At 49.7% G+C, this 17406-nt stretch overlaps 1 protein-coding gene across 5 annotated transcripts in view; it reads right to left on the bottom strand.

Moving 5' to 3' along the window:
• Window positions 1-17406, bottom strand: part of PKNOX2 (PBX/knotted 1 homeobox 2) — a 259555-nt gene that overhangs the window by 83696 nt on the left and 158453 nt on the right. For 2 of the 5 annotated variants that reach the window (XM_066365135.1, XM_066365140.1), the window contains exon 3: window positions 11839-11942. The exons of 1 other annotated variant lie outside the window; for it this stretch is intronic. The gene's annotated coding sequence lies outside the window, so the exon portion shown is untranslated. The remainder of the gene's footprint in view (window positions 1-11838; window positions 11943-17406) is intronic. 2 more of the 5 variants (XM_066365136.1, XM_066365138.1) reach the window with 1 other exon arrangement.

The raw sequence follows: 17406 nt of genomic DNA, 5'->3' as shown, positions 1-17406 counted from the left end.
TATAACCTGTTTACTAACTCGTGTAATCAGTCGCCTTAGGATTTATAGCTTTGGATGCGTATAGAGAATTGGACTTTGAGTCAAATTTAAAAACAAATAAAAATGAGAGACAGCTGCTGCTGATAGTGTGATATTCATCTTTTGGAAACAAATTCACCCCGTCGCTATAAATTATGCCTGGAAAAAAAAAAGTGTTGTTGGTAGGAAGGAGTTGGCTAGGTCTCCGTGCTGGCAACTCAGAGCGATGAATCTTGAAATAACGGTGTCAACCTGTCACTGATTTCATGTGACTCTGTAGATTTATCTAAAGAAACGGAGGCGCGTGCACACACACGGAGATACACACCCACTCGGGTCTCTTCGCAAAACCTGGTAAGGGCTAGAAATTACCAGCTGAAGGAGCTCGGCGGTCCCTGAGCGTGGGTCTGTGGAGCCAGCCCTGCGCATTGCAGAATGAGACCAGCGTGGGGACGGTGGAGAGGACAGGGGAGAGCGAGAAAGTGTGCTTGTGGGTTGGGAAGCTTTAAAATGTGAGGAGGTCTGGTTAAAATGTTTTAAATAATGGAAGAGTGAAGGGCCCTTAGGAATGAGAGGAAAAAGAGTCCTTTCCCCGGTAGCCTGTCCCTCACAGCACGTCAAACACTGGACCTGGGACTTTTCACCTGGTGTGCTCTGGGAGCCGAGCGGCCTTCTGTGGCATAATGCGGTAGCCTTGCAGATGTGGCCCCCCATCTTTCTGACCTCGGGTGATGGGAACAAATGGAAGTTTCTCCAGTCTGATAAGACTAGGCTCAGAGTGTGGTGTGGGAGCCAGGGGGGTATCTGTGGCTGTTACTGAAGGAAGGACAGGTGGGAGAAGAAGTGACCAGGATTTGCACTCAGAGTCAGATTCCCTTGCTCATTACGCATCCTAAAGGCTGGCTAAAGAGGTTGACAATGAGCCACAATTCCCTCATTAGCCAGGTCCCGGGGGGGGGGGGGGCTGCACCTGGCTCAGAACCCAAGTCCTTGTAGGAAGTCTCAACCAGGAGGGCCACTCCCCTGGTGCCCTTCTGGTTCCTGCTTGGAACTCTCAGTGGGAAATAATTCTGTTCAGACTCCAGCTAGAAGCAGAGATGACAACCAAAACAGAGGACAACTCAGTCCCTTTGGCTACCACGGCTCTCGACACTAATTGTCATTTGCTACTTTTCTGGGAAGCCTGTTTGAGAGGTGGCACCAGGTCATGCCCTATTATTGTGATGCTGGTCTCCAGGGAACAGAGTGGAGACAGAGCAGAACCAGCATGAGCTTGGACTAGGATTGCAGGCATCATACTCCCTGAGAGATGTGACACTCTCTCCCCACCTTTCTCCTCCTCCAGCCCTTAAATGTGCAGTGAATGGTCTTTGGAAGGGAAGCGAGCGTCTGTGAAACCACACAAGTCAGGGTCCCTCCTGCTCCTATCACAGGAGTGTAGCCGCCTCCACACGGATGTGGGCCTCCTCCCGAAGGCCTCCATCTCCTTTCCTTCCCACTCCCAAGGCCATTTTGCTGTTTGCTCTTTATCTAGAATAACAGTATGACCCCTGGGTGGCTAGGTTCACAAGCCATTAATGCCCTCACTGACCCCTGCCTAGAGAAGCAAGCTTGCCTGGAGAGACCCAGTTCTGGGGGGGAGGATGGTTTTATCCCCCACCCCTCTGTGCCCACAGTTTATTGGGGGGGGCTTAGTGCTCATACAAGGCAGAGGATTTGACTACACCCTGGGTATGAGCGGGCTGCTGGCAGTTCACAGGCCCACATCACGCCCCTCGTCCCTGCTGACCAGGTACCCTGAGCGGAGCCCCCGTCTTGTTCAGTTGCTTCCTGCCATGCGTCTGTGATTCATGGGCATTCTCAGCATGGCAGGGCCCAGAGTCCAGGGCTGCAGCTTTCCCTCTGCTCCCCCCCCCCCCCCCAGGTTAGCTATTTTTCAGTCTGGCTTCAAAAAGCGGAACCAGAGTCAGAATTAGGAGGGCGAGCCATGGCCTCCCTTAGCCCTTTGCTGCCTGGCTCTGCCTCTCCACACTAGAACCAGAAAGTGGCAGAGCTCCCCCCCCACCCCAGTTGTCACACCTTTTCTGGCTTCAAAAACCTGCTGATATATTTTACAAACTGAAACAGCAATTTAATTCCCCCTGATAGCGGCAATTGTCCATTAGACCTTCCTACTGAGGAGCTTAACAATAATTCCTTTCATCCAACTGCTTGCTTCTTCTTGATCTGGGAATCAATCCCATAAGAGCAGGCGAGAGTTCCCATTACTCTCCCCCTCCACTCTTAGCATTTGATGAAGATTCTCATCTCCTCTTTAAGCATTTTACAACTTGGCAATCCTTCCCCCTTTGGTTCCTTTAAACAAAATAAAACAAACAAACAAACAAAACAGAAGGGGAGGGAAAAAGCATGCTAGCTGTAAGGGTAAGCACAGAGCTTCTCACGTCATTCTCACAGAGAAGTGGTGTGCCCCTTCTCCTGCCTGACTCTGCAGGGGGTGGCAGTAATAACCCCGATGGTCACCTTCAATCTGCTGAAAAGTGGGTGCTTCTCTGCCCCAGACGGGCCTCACTAATCTGATCCTAAATTCATACTCACTCATAGTTGTATCCTACTTTTGCCAATGATGCTCAACTTATTAGGCCTATCCGTTTCCAGGAACGCCCTCCCCTTGTTGCTGCTGCATCCCAGGACGGAGGTCAGGAGGCCCTCACTGCTGCCCTGGGGGTGGCGGCCACAGGAAGCCTCCAGTCTGTCCTTCTCCTCGTCTGTTGTCCACATTCAGGCGACTCTCAAACCGAGACAGGGGTCCTGCCCTCTCTTTCTCGTCTTCAGCCCCCTTCGTCTCTTTCTGAACAGCATGAGTGGGAAAGGTGGGGAGGAACAGGGAAAGGAGAGAGCTTGAGGCCTTTAATTCAATTATTTTTCTTTTCTTTCAAGCCTCCAGGCAACCCCAGTGATGGGGCAAAGGAGGGCCTGCCAGTGCTTCCACAGGGGCACTAAGGGTGGATTTCCAGGGCACCTTAGCCAGGGCCTGCTCCCCCAGGACACCATCCTGTGCTCTCTTGTCTGCACACGTGCACGCGCGCGCGCGCGCACACACACACACACACACGCGCGCGCAGAAACAAATCTAAAAATGAACCTGGGGACTGAAATCCCCCTCGCCAAACCTGGTTCCCAGGTTTATTATTATTTGTCAAGAGCTGACAGCAGACGCTGCTCAGGAACGGGAGCTGAGAAAACAACAGAGCCGGGCCCCTGAGGCTCACAGCTCAGCAGGGACAGACCATGGGCCACTGCTGGGATCCAGGTGGAGGAGCACCCCTGCTCTGCAAAGAGCCAGGGAGGCAGCTGCTCCCTGTTGCCTCCTCCCCTTCATCAGTCTTCCTTCTCTCCTAGGCAGGCAACCTGCAGGATGGCACTCTGGGAGATGGGGTGGGTTAGGGAAGCTAGAGAAGCTAGGGGCCTAAGAGGGGTGGGAAGGGAGGGTCTGGAGCAGCAGAACAGGGCACCTGGATGCCTGTCTAGTCTATCACTGCGATGCTCTCAGACTCTCCTGGGAGCAAAGGACCTTACGAGGGCCATCCAGGCCACTGTCCTCTGCGAAGAGACTGTTCCATGTCCTCTGGCTAAATGATAGATACCTGGTTCCATTTTTTAAATTCCTTCAGGAAAAAAAAATGGTCAAGAGTCAGTGCTGTAGAAGCATGCGACCCTCTAGGCTCTGTTTATTACCGAAGAGCCACTCATCCCTGATGCTGCCTTACCCAGCAAATGCAGGTCCTTCCCCGCAGGCCTCTGTGGTGCTTCAGGGGAGCTCAGAGTGTGGAGGCCACAGCCACGAGGTCAGCTGGAGGGAGGAAAGGGTGTCCCGCTGGGCTCCCCACCCTTGGTTCTCACTGCTATCTGGAACAGGAGCAGGGACACTGGCTCTATGATCCTGATCTGTCAGGAAAGGCAGCCCCAGGGAAGAGAGGACAGAGGCTGCCACAGGAGAGGCAGTGACACTGGGCAGTGGGCCCATTCCTGGGCGCTGCCTCTCAAGCCCGCACTGAGCAGACTTATGAGGAGTGCTTTCTCTCACCTGCCAGCAAGGCCTTGTGTTACACTCATGCTGTCCTTCACCAAACCTTTGCTCAAAACCCCAGTTTTTCTGACGCCCGCCTTCAGCCTCCCTTCCAGGACCAGCCTCTCGCGGGGGTCTCGCCATCAGACAGAGCAGGGTGCCATGACAGGAAAGTTCACGAAGTGAATTTCCAAGTTATGGAAAGTCGCTTCCCTCCCATGTCCTCATTGCCGGTACATCTTATGCCCACCAGCAGGCAAGACCACAGTTCTGCCATCTCTTTCCTCCCGGGAGAAAACATGCCTGGGATAGGAGCCCACAAGGTCTGCCTCCTTATGGAGCCTGAATATACATACAGTTACAATGTACTTCCTTCAGTTTACTGTTAAAATGTAAAACAATCAGATTTGGGAAGGACAACTTTAAGTCCAGCAGTTATTTACACCTCAGTGAGATGGAGCTTGTTTCTCTGGAGTAAACGAATGAATAACAACTACCATTTACTGAGCCCACCATGCACCAGGCTTTACACTAAGCATTGTATACAGATAATCTTGTTTCTTTCGCCAGCCCGGAGTAGGGCCACCCAGAACAGGCTGTCCTTTGACTGTCACATGTCCTGAATTTTCAAGAATTACCTTATATTGACATTGCTTACATGTCTTTTATAGCTAAGTCTGGAATTTTGTACACCAGCTAATGAACACACACTTTACGCCTTTGGGTGCGGGACCGCTTAAACGGCAACTGCTTGTTTCTGTCACCCTGTCATCTCTGGACAGCAGTTTATATACAAACTTATTTAAATATTTTATTGCAGCTTTCCAAAATGGGTGGAAGATGGAAAACAAAGTACTGTTACCAGAGATAGAGGGTGGGTCTCATCTGCACACTGCACCTGAGACCAAGGTGGGAACATTGACTGGAAAGAGGCAAATCTTGAGTCTCAATCGTAGACTCGCTGGACTGTGGGTTCAGTTATGAAGGGAGAAATCAATATTAAAGAACTGATATGGGATGACAGAATACGGGGCTGCAGACTGGGTCTAAAAGGCAATGTGTAGTTGGGAGTCTGACTGTGTGTTTAAGCTGTCCAGGAGCGCCTCATTGGGATTCATGCTTCACAGGGTAGGGCTGCCTGTGCCTTGAGCCGCCACTGCAGCTTTGGGGCCAGGGCTCTGACTCACACCAACTGAGGTGCCCTCGGTGTCTTCTTCCTCAGCCAGGACCGAGGAGCCCTGCTGTAGCCCAGGTGGGGTGGGGTGAAAGGGGGCATGTGGTCAGCCTGCTCTCTGTGACTGTCTCCACTTGGCCTTCTTTCCCCACGCTACCCATGGTTTTTGAGGGACCACCCACAGCTGCACAGAAGCCGCTGTTCTGGAGGGAAAGATGCCCGTGGCTCATAGGCTGAAAGGTACCTGGCTCTATCCTTGGAAAGCCTGTGTATTGGATTTTTCAGGTTGGGAATCCCGTCCTTATGGGGCATCCCATGTTTTGTCATATCTCCCTGAGTCCTAGCCTTACCCCCTGTGCAGAAGTCCCTTCCTGCTTCCTTTCATTTCAGGGTCCTCTCCCTCCTCGCTCAGCCCGGAGAGAGTCCAGGCAGCAATCTGAAAGGCTGAGAAGTGAAGACCTCTTCGCAGGCCTGCAGTGGGTTGCTACCACAGCCTCTGAAGCAGGCAACAATGTAACACAAGTGCTGGGGACCAGAGCTGTGTTCCACCTCCCACTGGCTTTTGGCTGTCCCCTACCAAGCCCTTTTCCTCTCCTACCTCCAGCCAAAGGGGTCTATAGTTCTCTGGCTTCTGACAGGGAAGCCATAGTCATATGCTGGCCCTTTCTGTACTGAGGCACCAAGAAGTATTTCATATTAGCAGCAGAATCTTTGAATACTAGCAGTTTGTCTGACAATTATAACTTGCACGAAACGCTATTTCTGCTTTTTGCAATGACAGCTCATTTCCTATCATTGTGGTCTCAGTGGAAAGAAAGTTCAGCATTTGATGCAAAATCCTTGTGGGTTTGGAGTTCAAGATTGTGCCACTACTTTCCCCTCTTCTTTCTCCAGTAAGATGGACCCACTTCTCATGGCAGCGCAAGGACCAGAGGTGGAAGAAAAGAAGATAATTTTGCCCAGTGGACTCTGGCCCTCAGGGACCAATTAGGATGCTCCGACCTAGAACAGAATTGTCCTCTGGGATCTGAGCACTTGTTAATCTGGACCTTCCAGTGTCTGGCCCTCAGAGAAAAGAAGTGCAGCATCTTGACTCCCAGGTCTAGACGTTCTGTCCAGAGCAGGTTGTTCTGGGCAGGCAGGGCAGCTACACATGAGCTGTCTGCTCCTAGAGCCAGTCTCAGGATGGAAAGGGGGAGTAAATGGGAATTCTCATCCAAAACGCCACCCCAAGGGCACAAGGTGGCTTAAGGCAGGGGGCAGGTTCCTGCTATGGGCAGGCCTCTTTGATTCTCTATTTTTAGAGCCTGGCTGTCTCAGGTCGGAGTATCTACTGTCTCTTTGTCACTGAATGAGACACTTGCCATGGTCGGGTGTCATCTCATCAATAGGAGCTGCATGTGCATGTGAGCTGGGCAAGTCTGGGGAGCAGGGGAGAGGCACCGAGTGGGGCGAAGAGAAAAGGGGGCCCATGTAAGAATGATTAAGAGGGTCAAGGAGAGAAGTCCCCAAGGGCACCATTCAGGGCATACTGAAGCAATGGAGGGTTCAGGGAACTGTACAGTTGGAGGCTGGGCACTACAGCTGCCCAACAGCTTAACCTCAGCTTCCTTTTCTCTCCATACCCTCTTCCTCCATCCCAGGAGCAGCATGAGGTCTGATTTCTTCCTGTTCAAATGAGAAAGCCTGCCTAAGTCTATGCAGCAAGTTGGACTTGGTCCCAAGTCCAAATTCCAGGTCCCAAGTAACAAATTCAGTAATCACTTACTGCATACCTACTATGTGCAGGCTCTGTGATAGGCAGGAGAAGTTCCAGAAGAATAAAACAGAAGCAATTGAGCAGAATAAATAGAGAAACAATGAGATGAAAGCTCCTGGGAGCTGAAACAAGACGGGTGACTTCAGATTTAAGGGTTCCCAGGGGCTGAGAATAATGAATAAAAGAAGGGAGTGCGTAACCCTCAAGCCTCGACATGCAGTGCTGAAATTTCAAGACTTCAAAAGAAAAGAAAATTAAATGTTTCCATAAGTTCTCATTGCAAAACTAGAAATAAGACAGTCAAATGTGGGATTCTGAACTCAAGTCAAGTTTGAAGACAAAATGATTGTTTTGAACATGTAAGAACTCAGGGTTTATTTTCCACCCATCAATATAAAAATACCCAGAGGTGGCATTCCAGCAAAGAAAGCAGCGGGAAGTAAAGGTGTGGGAGGAAGAGGAGGATGACTACACAACATGGACACGGGCCCAGTGTGGCCCACTGGGAGGGAGACAGTGGGGACAGGCCATCACCCCGGGGGACTCAGGACGTTCTACAAAGAATTTCATTTCCTTTTTCACAGTTAAGTGACACTATTTACTTCTTAGTTGAATAATATTTCCACTTTATAATCACCCTATCATCAGAATGCAAAGGTGACTACAGTTCTGTAATAAAATATTAATCTTCTAAATCTTAACGTAAAGATATTAAATATATTACTATTATACTAAAAATAATATAATTATATATAATACTAGGTAATACATAACATATATCATATAATGTGTGTACTATATTCTATATAATACTCTTTATTAAAAACAGATAATACTCTTTATTAAAAACATAGTTTGATAAAAGTAGAAGGGGAGAAGGTGTGTTGACTCCTCAGCATTCACAGCCAGAGCTAAGAGACAAACATATACACTCTGAGAGAGGGACTTAAATATATTATCTAACATAAGAAACACTGGCCACCAAATAACTAAAATCAGATACTATTGCTCACTGTAGTTGACTCTGGATTATGAACCTTGTGGGTAGAAGTAGGGAAAGAAGGAACACTTTATTTTATTTTATACCTTGCACATTGTTTGCTTTTCCTCACATGTATACTTTAATTCTAATTTTAAAAATAACTAATAAAACACCTATACACAATAATACTATGTAGCAGTTAAAATAATAGAGTAGATCTACTTATTTTGACCTAGAAAACTGTCCAGCTTGACCAGGCAGTGATGCTGTGGATAAAGCATCGGGCTGGGATGTGGAGGACCCAGGTTTGAAGCCCCAAGGTTGCCGGCTTGAGCACAGGCTCACCAGCTTGAGTGCGAGGTCCCTGGCTTGAGCATGGGATCATAGACATGACTCCCGTGGTCGCTGGCTTGAGCCCAAGGTCTCTGGCTTCAGCAAGGGGTCACTCACTCTGCTAGAGCCCCCTGGTCAAGGCACATATGAAAAAGCAATCAATAAACAACTAAGGTGCCGCAACAAAGAATTGATGCTTCTCATTTCTCTCCCTTCTTGTCTGTCTGTCCCTACCTGTCCCTCTCTCTGACTCTGTCTCTGTCAAAAAAATAAAATAATAAAATAAAAAGAAAACTGTCCATTATATAACCTATGTTAAGAAAGCAAATTTCTGGAACAGTATTTGAAACAACCTTTAACTATGTTCAACTAAACACCAAAACCAACACGGTGCTATCCCTTCCTGTGGTCTCTGCCCTGGTCTGCTTTTGGAAGTCTTTCCTCTCTGCTTTCTGTAAGATGCACATCACTTTTGCCACAGTTAGGAGCTATTTTATGTATGTTTCAAGGAACAAACATAAGCTCTTGACTCTAAGTGGTCAGTCCAGAGGTTGGCCTGGATGAAGCTGCTCAGGGGCTAGAAGTCTTACTCAGAAATAACTGCTGGAGAAGCAGAGTGAAGGCAGAGAATCCAAGAGTTACAGATGAGACTGAAAGGTGCCTCAGAGAGCTGGACCAGCTCCCTCATTCACAGCTAAAGTGTAAGGGGGGCCTGATGCAAGCTCACTCCACTAAATCAGTGTCCAGAAAAGAAAGAACTGGGTTTGTTAAAAACGGAGTCAGGAAGAGGGCCCCTGAGAAGTTGAAGCCTGGAGCAGAGACCCCCTGGGGACATGGTGAAGTGGGGTGGGGTGGGTGAGGCACAAAGATCCATTTCAGGAGCTTTTCAGGATGCAGATGGCTTGACTTTGAGGGGTGACATGGGAAATCAGACCAGATCACACTTCCTCCATGCCTATGGAAAGAAGCAGCTTTACGATGGGCAGGGGGCAGCATGTTGGAGCTGCTGGGCCAGGGCTTGGAGAGAAACTGTGTTTAATGGACATTTACCATGTGCCAGACATTGTCTGAGGGGCTTTCTAGTATATCATCATGTTTAATACTCACAAAAGCCCTATGAGGTATAAAAGTTTGTTCCAATTACATACAGACAATGATGGTTAGAAAACTTAAGTATTTAGCTTGCCCCGAATCCCAATATCAAAGCTATGTTCTTAGTATGGGTTGTTCTAGTTCCAAAGCCCTGGCTTAAGCACTCAGAGGGCTTCAATAAATATATGTTAACTAAGGAGAAGTGTGTCTCCCAAACTGGGATGCAGTTAATCTTGTTCCCTTCCTGAACTCTCATTATGTCTGCTCAGTCCATGAACATCCAATGCATTGGCTGGCTCTTGGGAACCAGGCTTACACATTGGCCAATGGGACTCTGAAAATTCCCCCTTGGAGGGGACAGAAGTTGAGGTTCCCTTTTGCATGGCTCTGAGCACTGACATTGCTTCCTAAGGACACAGAGCCCTGTTGTGCCAGGGCTTGGAAGGAGGTGGGCGAGGACGGAGCCCAGTGCAGAAGGAGAGAACTGTGGTAGTCCCTGTTCTTGGTTTTTAGGTGCTCAGCTCTAACCTGTCCCCTGCCAACCTCCAGGGCCCATGAATTGCTCTTGCCACCCTCAGATGTTGCCCCGGCCGCCCCCATGTCTCCTGGGTACCTGCCTATACCGAGCCTCTGACTTAGTGGGGGAGGCAGGCCCAGGAGTCTGTATGTCAGTTAGGGTTTGCCATGGACACGTGGAGATCATTAACAAGGCTTATTTTAAAGTTCTAATTGCAAATGTAAATGCTCCTTAAACTGGTGTGGAACTGCTACTCCCCACCCCTTCTGGTGCCAGCTTTGCAAGGAGAGGATTAGAAAATAAAAAGGGGGTGGATTATGTAAGCAAAACGATTTTTAAAAAAAGAGAGCAAGAGAACTAACAATTTAAGTGAGACAGCTGGTAGCTCCTCTGATTGCCACACTTCTAGCATTAGTTGCAAAAATTGTCCCTGCCAATTGCACCCATCCAAGCAAGAGTGTCAACTGTATTTAGTGCCCAGAACAGACCAGACTAGCAGTCACTTGGCAACACAGTTCAGTGGTCAGTGTGTGTGTGTGTGTGTGTGTGTGTCTGTGTGTATGTTGGGGGTGGGAGTCAAGGGTGCTATCTGACTGTCTCTCCATGGAAGCTTTCCATTCTACAGAAAAAAGCCCACAGCAGGAGTTAGCACTCTGTAACCCACTCCCACCCTTCCCCACATTCTATCACATAGGGAGGGCAGGGTACCGCCGTGCTCCCAGACATTGTCTGGCCCATTTGGACTCCAGTGTCTCCTCATCTTCTTCAAGCCCCCACCACAGCCATTGTCTGCAGGGAACTCCCTTCCATGTCACTGTGCACCAGGCTCCAGAGGTCACTGGAAAGATTGTCAAGCTGTTTCCCAAATGGCCATCATCCAACCCACACTTACTGAAGCCTTGACCCCTCTAGATATGCTGTTGTCTCTGGCTTTCACCTCTAGGAGCCACAGCGTGGTTCCAGCATGCTCCCCACCCCTTAATGCACCTAGAACACAGAGCTTCCCAAACAGCCAGAGGGCATAGGAAGAGGACTCTTGGAAGGTGGTCCTCTTAGATATCTGTGGCTTCACTAACTACCTGCTTGGGAGCCAGGCCCAGGAACATCCACCTTTCTGGTTAACTCTACCTCTCCTCCAGGGAAATCAGCTTTTGTAAGAATTTTGGCAAAGATAACTGCCTCCCAAATGACAGCTGATGAATTGTGAGGTCACGGTGGCCCTAAGACAACAGGAAAATTTACATAATTCTGGGCAGGGTCCTTTGGAGTTGGGGTCCAGTCACATCATCACATATCCAGTCCTTATCTCCACATACTGGAAAGAAAAAAGTGGTTTTGGATAATTGGTTTTCTAAATCCCTGCCTATACTGATGCATCTCAGAGATCATGAAGTCACTTAAGGGGATTTTTAAAAACCCTATCAGATAAGAGGATTAAATGAGATTTTCTATTCAAAATGCTTTCTACATTCTAAAGAACAATTTTGAGTTCATCAGAAACACCTGGGATGCAGTTTGCTCCACATTCATCAAAAGAACTTGGGGTGCAGACTCCTGGGTCTTAACCTGGACCCGTGGAATCAGGGTCTCTGATGTGAGGTCCAGGAACTACATTTTTGACAAACACCCCTAGGTGATAACGCTCGCTCCAGAGGGGTGTTCAAATGTTATCCTCACCATGATGTGAGCAGCCTCCCACCCATCTGTGCCTACAACAGTCTACGGTTCACAGAATGTAAGGAAGCAAGGCAACCCAGTCGGTGTGGTGTTTTCTAAGGTTGCACATGCTAAGTGTCAGCTCGTGTTATGGGCTGGTTCTCAAGGCTTTCAGAAGAAAAAATAATCTGCCTGGAAGGTTTAACTATGTGTTAAAGGACGAAGAAGCATTTCTTACTGTTCAGTGATCCTGGCGGCCTTCTGAATGGCCCTCAGGAGACTCACCCCTGTCTCACTTCCAGCTGGGCCAGAAATTCTTCCCGTCAGCAACAGCCAGCGCACCTGTGGGAGAAGGCAGAGCAGCTCTCAGAAGGGCAGCTGGAGGCAAGGGCCCAGGGGCAAGCCAGGGGATGCCCACTCCGCGCAGCGCCCGCCTCCTCCCAGGCTGGCTGGACGGATCTATTCTGTTTGTTCTGCAGCCTTGCTGCCTTCAGCACCCCGCAGGTCTCTCTCCTCAGTGGGGCTGCTGGGGCCCGCCCAGCCACTTGGGACTGCGGACCCTATCACTGCGGAGTGCCCTGTTGTCACCTGCCTGGTTTCCTGACACAGGCGTGCACGCTGCCCCTTCTCTCCCAAGGTGTGGGCAGGTCGCAGTGATTTCTGGGCCTTTGTTTTGAACTGTAGAGAACACAGAGGAAGGGGTAGAAGGTGCAGCCTTTTCAGATTTGCGGGTGGGTTTCAGAGGTCGGGAGTCCTGTCTGGAGACACTGTCGGGTGGAGGAAGGGTGCCTGCGGGCGGCAGGAGGAGGAGGCAGGAGGGGAAGGGCCCAGAGCAGACAGGAGCACTGAAGGACAGCCTGTGGCCTCCAGGTAGCCATTTATTTTTAGATTAAAGTGAATTCATTGTATTTCTCAATATTGGAAATGGACTAAGGTGTTGGGAAATTGGGGTTGGTGGTCGGCTTGGCCTGACGTTTCCCAAACACACATCAATATCTTCTCGTGGATGGGGTTCCTAATTTGACTCCAAAGAGGCAGTCTTTTGGCCAGAATGGCAGGGTGATGGGGTGGGAGGCTCTGCTCAAGGCCGGGCTGCATTTTCAGGGCAACATCAGGGAGCATCTTCAGCCAAGAGCCCCGCCCTACACCAGAGGTAAACGCACCTCTAACATTCACTGTCCCATCCTAGTTAACACCATCTTAGTCTCCCCATAAAAACACATTTGCACCTTAGTAAAGAATGTAATTAACTAGTGACATGACAACAGGAGGAGCTAAGCAGTGGCGCAGGCTGGGAGCTGTCGTGAAGAGTGGAAACTTAGACATTTGCCTGAATAAGACTTTTTGGCTTTCCTTCCAGTGTGTGTGCACGCATGTGCGTGCATACGTGTGTGTGAGTGTGTGAACGTGTGCACGCAGTTGCGTGTGCACTGTAGGGAGGTGTGGGACCCTGAGGGAGGAATGAGTTCCCTGAGAGAGGAAGCTGGAGGATGCTGGAAGAAGTTCCAAGGGAAGGCAGGGTGGTTAAGGAACAAAAGCGCTCCCCAGTCAAACAAAACCTCTCCCCTCACACCCCAAATTCTCCCCAAGGTGAGCTGAGGGTACATTCAAAGCAGCAGGAGACTCAGGCGCCCTGGCATTGCCTGCCCTGGGGCAGCCCCATGGAGGGCCCAAGAATCCAGACTGATTGGGAAAGACAGTATGTTTGAGTGCACGCCTGCACCAGCCCGTCCCCGCCTCACAGCCTCATCTGTGAGTCCGCGGGTGACTCCCACTCTCTGGTTCCTCCCCTCCATCCCACCCCTTTGCAGTCAGGGTGGACATGGTATTTTCTCTTTTCCATCCCCAGTGACACAGACTAGAGAGGGCTTCATCATTGGCCATGCGGCCAGGCCCTCCTCCGCCCCCTCGTTAGCCCCTTGGCTGCCTCTGGACTTAGCACGACTTGGTTCTGCACCCATTCACGCCAGGCCCGCAGCACAGCCATGAGGAACTCAGTCCCCTGATGGGCTCCCACTGTCACCTCCTGCTACAGGGCTTCCAGTGGCTTCTTACTCACAGAAGGCGCCAAACGTGTGTTCACTGACTGACTAAGTGCAGCCTCCAGTCTGCCCCTACCCGGCCTTTCCAGACGCATCCCTCACTCTGCCTGCAGCCTTGGGGCCTCCACCCACACACACCCCTCTCTCCCGCTCCAGATCTGTCAGCTCTCCTGCTGCCCAGGTCTGGGTTCCTACCTGACGAGACTCTGACCTTCCTCAGCGTTCAACTCAAACATTCTGCCTTTCTCCTCAAAAAGTTTTATCTCACTGTTTCTGGGTAACACACTGCTTGTCATTCTGATGGCTCTTGCACAATCATGTCTTAAACATCTCTCATCTCTTCCCAAACCAAATCTTTGGACAAAGATTCTGGCTGCTGTCTGTATAATTTTTCAATTTGCAAAGTACTTTCATTTGTCATATCTCCTTTAACCTTAAATGATAAAGGTTAATATTTTAATATAATAACTTAAGTTTATTACCTTTACAAAATAATACATGCTATTGTAAAAAAATAATAAGTAAGAAGGAGAAATTTTAGGTCAGTTGTAATCCTATAATACTGAAATAACCACAGTTAATATGTGGAGTAAAACTCTTCTTCAAAACAGTGTCACACTATACATACTGTCCTGTAACCAGCCTTTTATATTTAGCAACATATCATAAATACCATTGCATATAAAGAAAATATATGTGATAGTCTTAGTGGCTACATGACATTCCATTCCTAGATGTACTGAAATTGCTGTGATTATTTCCAGTTTTTGCTGTGATCAATAAATAATGCTCATTCTTGTAGCCGAGTTTTCTCCAGATTTGATCACCGCTTGTGACAAGTTTCTAGATGTGGAGCTGCCAAATCAAAAAGTATGTTCACTTGAAAGAAATTTTACAACTTAACTTGCAGAAAGATCCCAGCACTTTATGAGGTTACTGTGCAGTGTGTAAGAGATGCTTGTTCCCATTTTACAGATATGGATAACGAGTCCGAGGAAGGCTGAGCATCGGGCATGCCGAAGAAAATAACCACCAAGTAGCATGTCTTCTGACTCCAGACGTTTTGCTCTTACAACCTCCCACTTCTCTTTGCTCTTATATTTCTTACCAGTTCAAAGGGAATGCCTGCTGTAGTCAGTACTAAGTAAAGGCTGGGCTCCCCGAGGAACGGGCAGAGGTGATGTGCCCTGCGTGGTGGGCTGGGCCGCTGCTGGGGGCTCTGGGGGTGTCCGCTTCCCTCGCCTCCTTTCCCAGGTGTCTGAGGCCTACCCAGCAGCAACAAAAGGTCTGTTCTTAGGGAGCCTTTCACTATTCCCTCCTCTCCCTCCTGCACAGGTGCAAATTGCTCCAATTTAGCCTCATATATTAAGAACCATGTGCATACAAAGATGAAACACACACACACAAACACACGCTCTGCCTGTCTTCAAGGTGCTCAGTCTGGATGACAGAGGAAAGGATTGTACCCTGTGATGTGTGGATGGTGTTGCTTCTGGCTGTTGGTCTCACCGCCCTTCCTCCACCACAATCCACGGAGGCAGGGACAGGTGACTGAGTCTGGGTCAGGGTTGTAGACGGAGGAAGCCCGGCTAGCTTGGTGTGTCCTTTGGCCTCTTAAAGCTGCTGTCCTCTCTGGCACCGAGGGCCAAGGTTCCTTCCCGGTGTCTGGCTGCAGTCTCATGCTTTTTTTTGCTGGTCTTTCTGCTCCAGTTGTACCACTGCCTCCAGCCACTCCCCTAAGATGGTACCGAACTGAGGAGCTGGGACCCCTCAGAGAGAGGAATCACACGGGTATTAGGGAAGAGAAGTCAACCGCACTCCCCACTTAGGGACTAATAAAATGTACATGTGAGAGACGAAGGACAATCCGAGAGGACACTGCATGCCCCCAAGCGGTGCACATCAGGGCTGCCGCACACGTGAATTCTTCCTTCCCAGAACCGCAGCTGTCTGGCTGACGGCAGCCTGGAGATAGCTTCAAGGCCGGAATACAGCCTGCAATCTCCTTCCCTCGCTGCCCTGTTCCTCTGAACACGGGGAGGTTACTCACACCGCAGAGAGCACTGCGGAACCGAGAGGCGGAGGGATAGAGTCCGGAGTTGGAGTGAGCAGACTGCCCTGGGCGCGGTCCTCCTTCCCATCCCAGCTGCCTCTGATCCACTGTTCCTGCCACACCTGAGCCTGCCTTATCCTGAAGGAGGGCCTGGGTATGCCTTTTTATTTTGGGGTTGTTTTTTTTTTGTATTTTTCTAAAGTTATAAACGGGGAGGCAGTCAGAGAGACTCTCGCATGCGCCCAACCGGGATCCACCCGGCATGCCCACCAGGGGGCGATGCTCTGCCCATCTGGGGTGTTGCTCTGTTGTAACCAGAGCCATTCTAGTGCCTGAGGCAGAGGCCACAGAGCCATCCTCAGTGCCCGGGCCAACTTTGCTCTAATGGAGTCTTGGCTGCGGGAGGGGAAGAGAGAGACAGAGAGAAAGGAGAGGGGGAGGAGTGGAGAAGCAAATGGGTGCTTCTCCTGTGTGCCCTGGCTGGGAATCGAACCTGGGACTCCTGCACGCCAGGCCGACGCTCTACCACTGAACCAACTGGCCAGGGCCGTCTGGGTGTGCCTTTTTAGATCTTGGCCAGACAGAACCCACCAACCTCCCTTTTGTCGCCATACAAAGCCCTTCTCTAGAGTTTGCCAGGCAGCCTGCAGGACTACTGCCGTGATCCTGGGGCTGGGCTTGCACCCGACTGATGGGCACCCTGACAGGCAAGGAGGCAGATGGACAGAAAGGGAGAGAAAGATGGGTGGGAAGACACGGGTTCATGTCACCTGATGGCCCAGATGTTTCAGGGGACAAATAAGGAGTCAGGAGCTTCATCTTAAAGGTAAAGTCCCTCTCTTCCCACAAGATCCACAAGAAATGCAGCAGCCACACCCCCAGCTCTTCAGGCCCCTCCCCTCCCTGCCTAGCCAAGGTCATTTTACCAGAGTGCCCTCTTATAGCGGACCCCCAGGGAGCAGCTGCGCCTGTTTTACAATTGGTTCTTACACTCTTTGAAGATGAATAGGATGAGGTGAAGACTGAACCTCTGGAATCTGCCCAGAGCCCAAACCAAAGGCTTCTCTCCTGACCACTTTGGGGAAAGTGCTTCCACCCTAATCTATCCCAGAAGCAAAAAACCACACATCTTCCTCTCCATTGGCTTAACCCTTTGAGTAGTACAAACATTCATGTACGTCCCCGTGTCTCCTGACCATCCAGAGTACGATCGTAACAAAAAATTTTATTTTAAAAATGTGTAAGGCAACATTAAAAAAAGGCAAATGTATGTTCTTCTTGTTTCCACAAATTGGTTATCAAACAAACATGATTTTAAGTTAATAAAACTGTAACTGTAACTAATTTCATTTTTGAAAAAACACTCACTCCCTGGGGTCAGCAAGCATGAAAAAAAAAACAACTCACTACTCAAAGGGTTAAGAGCCTGGAGAGAGTCAGTTCTTACTCGGGAGCCCATCCGAGGGCCTGCTCTGGCCTACAGTGATGGAAGTGTGCTTGCCTTCCAGGACCCTCAGACATTTCCTCAATGGTGGACTCTGGGGACAGTCACGCTCCCCCCACCTCCCTGCCAGGGGAGCCAGCGGGAGCTCGGCAGGTGGTTCCAGGTCTGCCACAGGTGTGCCGTGTGATGGTGGACAAAGCCTCTTTCATTCTGTCCCATCATCATCCTCACCACCTTCACCCTTCAACGTTGCTGTTTGTAAACAAG

The sequence above is a fragment of the Saccopteryx leptura genome, chromosome 2 (genome assembly GCF_036850995.1).
Source record: "Saccopteryx leptura isolate mSacLep1 chromosome 2, mSacLep1_pri_phased_curated, whole genome shotgun sequence".
Classification (NCBI taxonomy): domain Eukaryota; kingdom Metazoa; phylum Chordata; class Mammalia; order Chiroptera; family Emballonuridae; genus Saccopteryx; species Saccopteryx leptura.
This window is presented reverse-complemented; position numbering and strand designations above follow the sequence as displayed.